The following is an 8,963-nucleotide window of genomic DNA, read 5'->3' on the forward strand; positions in this document are numbered from 1 at the left end:
GCAACCTGCAACTCAACCAACTCTTGACGAGACAAATTATCAACACTATGGGGTACTGCCTCATCTGGTGAGTGGTCCAAATTAGCAAGAAAAGTGTCAGCTAGGATAACATCATCATCATCATTATCCTCTAAGTCACCAGTAACTTTAGACTTAGCCCTAGTGACAGCACATGCAGAGAACACATCAGGGACATCACAATCCTGGGTCGCAGTCACTTGTTCACTAGACAACTGAGGAGCTGGACACACTTGACTTCCACCAACATCATTTCCAAGTAAGAAAGTTACACCTGACATTGGGAGTGTCTCAACCAACCCAACCATAACGGAACCATTAACAAAACCAGACTCTAAATTCACTCTGCACAGAGGGACAGAGAAGTAATTATTCCCTACACCTTGTAAGATTACAGTTTCATCAGAGGAATTAACATTAGAGCCTAGAACATTGGTCAGCATAAGGGATTGGCAAGCACCTGTATCACAATATATTTTAACTGATTTCCTGTCATTACTGTCCAGAGGACTTACAAAACCATCAGACAGGAAATTAGCACATGAACTCTCTTGAGAGTGTCACCCACGTTACTGCTCAAAAGAGGAGCTTCATCATGAGAATTTAATTTACCCCTCAAAGCAGGTTCAGTTAACTCGGTTAAAGAATTCTGGGAATTCTCAAGGGTGGACACTAGACCAATTGACTGATTTTTTAAAGACTCCTTTTTGTTCACATCACGCTGTCTCCTGAAACATTTCTCCGTAGTATGACCAAGCTTACTACAATAAGTACATTTACTTTTCTGAAATCTAGAGGTGGAGCTGGTATTTACTTCCTGAGAAACATCATCTTTAATCTCTTTCCTGTTACCTGTACTCTGAGTAGAGGCAACGTACTTACTCTCAGCTTTCCTTTTTTCTTTAGAATATCTCTTGTGAGTGAGAACATATTCATCAGCTAAAACTGCAGCATCAGACAAATTATCTATTCTTTTCTCATCAAGATATAGGCTTACATCTTTATCAGTACACCTTTTGAAGTCCTCCAGCAAAATCATTTGCTTAAATTTATCAAAATCAGAATTTACATTCATAGAATTTAACCACTGCTCTAACAGATCTTCTTTGATTTTTGCATACTCAACATGGGATTGCTTATCTTGCTTATAAGTTGTCCTAAATTTTACTCTAAAGGCTTCAGGAACAAGCTCATAGGCCTTAAGAATCAAGCTCTTAACTACATTATAATTATCACATTGATCCTGAGGCAAAGATGCATAAGTTACTTGAGCTTTACCGGTGAGAACAGTTTGAAGGAGTACTGGCCAATACTTTTTGGGCCAATTAAAACCTGTAGCTACCCTCTCAAACAACTGAATATACTTTGTTAAATCAGATTCATTAAAAGGAGGGATAAGTTTAACATTTTTAGCCACATCAAAATCATCAGAGCTAGATGATCCAGTTCCACCTTGTTTCATGCGATACTCATGGTCTGCCTGAATCCTAGCAAGTTCATTTTGTGCCTGAGCCTGTGCCTGTGCCTCCTGAATACGAGCCTGAGACTCAGCCTCCTTAGCACGTGCCTGAAACTCAGCCTCCTTAACACAAGCCTCCTGCAGGGCTAGCTGTAACTTAGCTATTTCAATCTGCGTTTTCTCATCTGGAGGAGTTACATTAAACAAGCTTTTATTAATCATGCCGACAATTTGATCTTTAGCATGATGAGAGCTAACAGCAATTCCCAATTGTTGAGCAACAAGCTTAAGTTCATTCTTTGTTCTGTTTTCTACATCACACACTGTTTGCACATTTGACAAAAAATCTTTGGCTTCATCAAGAGTAGTAATAGTAGACATCATGAAAAAATCACAGTCACAAAATATCAAGCAATATCCTTATGATAATATCCTGAATATCCTGATAAGAGGTCGCCAAATTTATGTTACGGAACAGAGAGAGATAATGGACACTTCAAGTGAGAATACTAAAATCACTAGTCCTGCAAAGTTCCAAGTTCAAAATAAAAGACTTTGGTAAAATTACAAGTTAAAGTTTAATGCTCAAACTAACAACTAAACATTCAGAACTAATAAGGATAATGTACTGGCAAAACAGGTTACATATATGGTTAACTGCAATAGCCTCTATTAACACGAATTTAGCAAGAGCAAGTTTATTTAAGTCAGCCCTGATAAAATGAGAAAACCGGATAATGCTCAGTTAAAGCAAGATATAATATTATTACAGATACAAAATATTACTAAAACTGGCTGACAGTCAAAACCCTACCAGGCCCACGAACCAACGCCCCACACTACACAACACAAGAAAAATGTTAATAACACTTATCTATCTATATACCTAGGCTGCTTCCCCCAAGGAAAGGGAGGTAGCCGAGACAGGACAACACACTCCCCATTTACTCATCCATTCAAACACATTCATTTGCATCTTAGCCCCAAAGGGGAGAACGGACAGATCTTCACCGCACCACACCGCACAAGGGTCAACTGCGCAATGCAATCAGTGACATCCGCAGCAGGGCCCGACAGCAGAACTGGTTTACCCCTGCCACATCATAACAGACCCATCCCCTTACCCGCACCTGACCTGACTAGCTGATCAGACCAAATGCAGGAGAATATCCCCTCAGGGCTGCATCATCACTTATTCATTCACAATTTCTCTCCACCCATTTCTGTCACGCACAGCCACTCTTCCTTGCTCAACAGACATCCCTCTCGCATCCAGCGCTCTCTTCACACTGTCCATCCATCCTATTCGTGGTCTTCCTCTCAGCCTTACACCTCTCACATCAGATCTAGTTATCTTTTTCACCAATCGCTCATTATCCATTCTCTCCATATGCCCAAACCATCGCAACACCCTTTGCTCAACTCTACCAGCCATCTCCCAAACAACTCCAGTTCTACTTCGCACTTCATCATTTCGCACCCGATCCATACGCGTCACTCCACATATACTCCTCAGACACCTCATCTCCATTATATTCAAACTTTCCCTCTCTGCTACACCCATATTCCATGTTTCAGCCCCATATAATGCAGTCGGTACCACAACACCCTCATACAGCCTTCTCTTTACATCCATTCTAAGCGAACGACATTTAAACACTTTTTTCATTCCTCCCAGCACCTTTCCTACTTCATTTATTCTAAACTTCACTTCTGCATCTATTCTTCCATCCACAGCAACATGTGACCCTAGATATTTAAAACAATCTACCTCCTCAAGCAACTCACCATTCAAAACTATATTCATCCCCCTACCATCTATCAACCTCGTACACTTCATCACTTTACTCTTATTCTCATTTACTTTCAATTTCCTCCTTTCACACACCCTTCCAAACTCCTCTACCAACTGTCTCAATCTCTCCTCTGAATCAGTCACCAGTGCAGTATCATCTGCAAACAGCAGCTGCTTCAGATTCCACTCTCCACCATCAACATTCACCAGACTCAGACCTCCACCTAAAACTCTTGCATTCACCTCCCTTACAACACCATCCATGTAAATATTAAACAACCAAGGTGACATCACACATCCCTGTCGCAGCCCCACTCTCACGGGAAACCAATCACTCACAGCATTTCCCACTCTTACACACGCTCTACTATTTACATAAAAACTTTTCACCCCTTTCAGTAACCTACCATCAAGTCCATACAATCTTAAAACAGTCCACAAAGCCTCCCTATCAATTCTATCATATGCTTTCTCTAAATCCATAAATGCCCAAAACACATCCTTACCTTTCGCTAAATACTTTTCACACACTTGTCTCACAGCAAACACCTGATCAACGCATCCCCTCCCTCTCCTAAAGCCACGCTGCTCATCACCAATCACTCCCTCTGTACCCTCTCTAACTCTCATGATTAACACTCTACCATACACCTTACCTACAACACTCAACAGACTTATACCCCTAAAGCTAGTACATTCATACTTATCACCCTTGCCTTTATACAACGGGACCACACAAGCACTTGCCCAGTCAATTGGCACCATACCTTTCTCAAAGCACACATTCAACAATCTTACTAACCAGTCAACAATAGTCACTCCACCACCCTTCAGGCATTCCACAGCACACCCATCCATACCTGCAGCTTTCCCTGTTTTCATCTCCTTTACTGCCTTCTCCACTTCCTCCTTCGTGATCAAAGAATCATTCAACTCTCCCAACACATTTATTCCTTGCACCCTTCCATCCGCCCCAATCTCAGCCACTCTTTCCTCCTCTACATTTAACAATCTTTCAAAATACTCTGCCCATCTCTTCCTTACTGCATCCATCTCAATTAATATCCTTCCATCCTCTGCTTTTACTCGTTCTTCCTTCCCAGACTCTCCCTTTCGCACCCTTTTCACCTCCTTCCAAAACATTTTCTTATTCTGTTGAAAATTCTCTGTCAGCCACCTACCCCACCTCTCATCTGCTGCCACTTTAGCATCACGCACAGCCCTTCTCGCTCTATTCCTCTTCTCCTTATACCTTTCATATGACATCTCATCCTTCCTCTGCAGCCACACTTCATATGCACGTCTCTTCTCAGCCACAGCCATATTTACTTCCTCGCACCACCATTCAGTTCCTTTTCTTACACCACCACCCACACGTCTCCCACCACACACCTCTTCTGCATGCCCCACCACAGCACTCTTAAACAACTGCCATTCCTCCTCCACGCTGCCATTTTCCCGATCTTTCACTGCGTTCCACTCATCTTTCAATTTCTCCTGATACTCTGTCTTTTTCTCTCTTTTATCCAACTCACTGACTTTCAAAACCTCCCTGCCACACCTAACCCTCCTAGCTCTCACCCATCTCTTACCTACTCTTAACTTTCCCTCCACCAGGTAGTGGTCAGACATACCTCCACCCTCCCCTCTCAAAACTCTCACATCCAACAATCTTCCTATTACATTCCTAGACACAACGACATAGTCCATCAAAGCTCTATCAACAACCCTTCCACCCTCCTGTCTCACCCATGTATACTTATAAATATCTTTCTTCTCAAACAGCGTATTCCCAATCACCATCTCTCGCTCAACACACATCGCTATCATTCGTTCCCCATTTTCATTTCTTCCAGGCACACCATGCATACCAACTATGCCTTCAACTGCTACATTTCCCACTCTAGCATTCAAATCTCCCATCATTACCATATTCACATTCACTCCAAAACTCTGCAGACACTCATCAACATCATTCCAGAAAGATTCCCTCTCTTCTTCATCCTTTTCACTACCAGGCCCATATGCACTCACAAACACCCACAACTCACGTTCAAATTTCGCTTTCACCCACATCAGTCTCGATGACACCTCCTTCCATTCAATCACACATTGCTATACTTCCGGACTCACTAACAAGGCCACACCTTCTCTTGCCCTTCCTCTATCAACACCTGACAATCTTCCATTCACACTTCCAAACATAGACTCCCCCTTCCCTTTCATCTTCGTTTCACTCAAAGCTAACACATCCAACTTTCTTCTCACAAACATTCTCCCAATCTCCTCCCTTTTAGCCTCACTCGTACTACATCCACGCACATTCATAGACCCAATCTTCAGGGTACGGGGATAACTCCATCCCCCATCCCTTTCTCTGGCCTGTCTCTTTTTAGGAACTAAAAAACAGAGGAGGGGGTCCCTAGTCCCCTCTCCCCGCCCCTTCTAGTCGCCTTTTACGACACGCAGGGAATACGGTGGCAGTATTCTTCCTAATACAACCCGGCCGCAGAGTAGTAGTACCACCCCATAGTGCGGCCAGGTTGTGTCTCCCCCGCCACAGGGGGGAATAACACTTATACTCAAATTATACAGCAGCTAGATGGTTGGAGACTTCCTGAGCACTCACAAAAATAATAATACACTATACAGGGGAGGACAGAGATGTGAACAAAATGAGGAGTAGATCTAAGTGGCAACTAATGCAGAGACTGAGCTCGTTATATAGGGGGCCGGCAGAGCTTGATTCAACTTGCAAGAAGGATGCGCAAATGAAGCCATAATGGACGAAGAGTTGACACTCCTGCTCTGAACAACAGAAAGAACGACTTACTTTACTATAAGGGGGGAGTGAGGTAGAACACGCAAGCCTGGTCACTATGGAAGCCACGTGGCGAATCGTGATCAAACATGCAGCATACTGTACATTAGAATTATACAAAGGATGATGAAATCATAGGCTATGTAACAATATATATATATATATATATATATATATATATATATATATATATATCCAAAAAGGGTAAAGGTCTTCAGGTCCTATTTCTCACGAGGAGTCATAAGAATCTGATTTCGAAAAGGACACATTATGATGGGATAAATAATTTTGGTCATCCAACTTGCATGATGCATGCCTGCAGGGCGTTTGAATGTGTAACTTTCAAATTTTTCACAATGAAATATCAAAGAAACTTCCAAAAACTCTATAATCATCTCGAAAATTTCCAGAGGACAGTTGTTCTTTGGCAAAGGCAATTAGTTCTTCTCTGAATAGTTCAACTTGCTCCTTCACCTCATCATCCTGTGATGTAGAGAAGCTGGTTGGATGAATGTAGTCCCACACAGACTGGAGCCTCTTGAACAAGAATGGTTCAGGTGCAGAAGATGAAGCAAGGACTGCTGCAAACACTCCTCCATACATGACTTCCATGCAATGATGCCTACAGGCAAAGTAGAAGAGTGGTCGACCAAGTTTTTGTTCTAGAAGAACGCATGCTCCCATGTTCGTTCCTGTGTTTGATGCTGTAGTATCTGATGACATTCCGATGATTGACTTGTCTATGTTCCATTCTGAAGGAAGATTATACACTGCAGCTGATTGAGCTTCCCCTGTTCCACTTGGTAGTTTAGGAACACCAAGCAGTTTAGAATCACCTAATTCACCTGAGGAGACAAAGACAGGGAGTCTTGTCTACCTTGTCATTCTTGGCAAGTAGATCAGGGATCAACTTCCCATCCCAGTGAACAATTGAAATACTTGGACTAAAGCTAGCTTTCATGGCTTTAGTTATTTGACTTCCATGGCCCTCTCAGTGCCTTTCGATTGAAGAACGAGAGATGTTTACCTCTAAAAGATCTCGACCAAGGCTGAAGGCAGTTTCAGGTAATCCATGTTTGGCCCTCCTGTCACTGATGCCTGTCCTGTCCAGAGCGGCAACCAGTCCAGGAGTTATGATAGTCTTCACTGCCTTTTTCTTTGGTAGAGTTAGTCTGCTGGTCAATGGCTGATCAATAAGGTACTCTCCATCTTCTTGTGACTCACATAAGGACTTATCAGAAGAACTTCCATGACCTAGCACAACTTTCTGCGAAGCAGCATATTTTTCTTCTTCAGCTTTCCGTTTCCTATTTTCCAATTTTATTTCCTTCTCAGCAGCTCTTTTTTTTGCCTTGTCAGTCACCATATCTACAGAGACCATTGATCCCATACTTCCCGGTTTCCTTTCCTGGATTAAGAACTGCCGGTCTTCTCCATTTATGACTGAGGTCAAAGCATCAACATGGGCAACATAGAAGAGGTTCTCCATTTCTTCCTGAAAGGTTTTTCTCTTTCTCTGAGAGTTGCTTTTCCTCCCACCATTCTTCTTAATCGCTTTCCACTCCAAGTGTACAGCTTTAATTTTGGGAAGAATGTGGTTTTCCTTTGAATACGGATTCGGGCTTTTTCTCAGAAGAGACGCAGTTCTTCAAAAACAGCTTCTGACCTAGGTTTGATCTCCTTCCTCAAGACTCGATGATGTTGGAGGAACACGTGTAGGGTCTGGCCACGGGAATGCAGATTGGCTCCAATGATCGTTTCCTCTGACTTTTTAATTAAGTAAAATGAAGGTTTATTAGACGCTGTGATTATTTCTAAGCAATCTGAAAGAAAAATAATTATTAAACAGTCATTAAATAATTGGTAAATAATGTTTCTTGTAATTATACACTACATAATTAATAAATGGCATAATGGTATCAGTGTATCCGTGCTTAATTCATACACCAAAAGAGAGCAAAACGTTCTTTTGTATTCTCCACTGTAATTTTTCCCTTCTCCCCGCGAGTGCCACTCCCCAGAAATCTAGTGTTGCCAGATGGCCTAACTGTCAATCCACAACTTCACGCGACAACACTCCAGGTATACAAAAAAATAACTTTGAGCCACCCCCAAAAGCTAATCGATTAGTCTGAAATTTTACAATTAATATTTTTTTGCTAAAAGCATCAACAGTCTGGGAGGAAAGATAAATTATTTTTGTTACCACACATATATATATATATATATATATATATATATATATATATATATATATATATATATATATATATATATATATATATATATATATATATATATATATATATATATATAGATAGATAGATAGATAGATAGATATAGATATAGATAGATAGATAGACAGATTGATCTTAAAGAGATTCTAATGCAAAACAGTGTCTCAAAAATCTTTAAGACATCAGATAAATCACGATGATCACAGGAAATCCTTTAAATCCATTATCTGTGGACTCTCTGGAAAAAAGATGTCATGTTTTGGATTAGATCGTCATTATAAAGTGCTAGTCGCTACTTCTTACAATTAATGATGTAATTTTCTAATGAGCATTGCACCTTGTTGAACTCTGGAAGTAATTCCATATGAAAGATAATAATTATCAAATTGAAACCTGGGGCTAGGAAATCAATTTCAGTTGATAATACGTCAAGTTTTATAGTGTATGAGGCGCTACAGGCCACAATGGGACACTGTTACGTTGGCACTACGTCAGATTTTGTTAAGGTCCGTAAGAAGTATTGACCTGTGTTGTGGATTTCGGGTTTGAACTGCCCACCCAAGACAGCACATGTCTTTATTAATAAGTTCTTGTGTTATATATGGGATGATGAGTTTGGGAGGAATCTGAGTA

The sequence above is a fragment of the Coenobita brevimanus genome, chromosome 62, assembly GCF_032717465.1.
Source record: "Coenobita brevimanus isolate Jiangsu-jjx chromosome 62, ASM3271746v2, whole genome shotgun sequence".
Taxonomy (NCBI): Eukaryota; Metazoa; Arthropoda; class Malacostraca; order Decapoda; family Coenobitidae; genus Coenobita; species Coenobita brevimanus.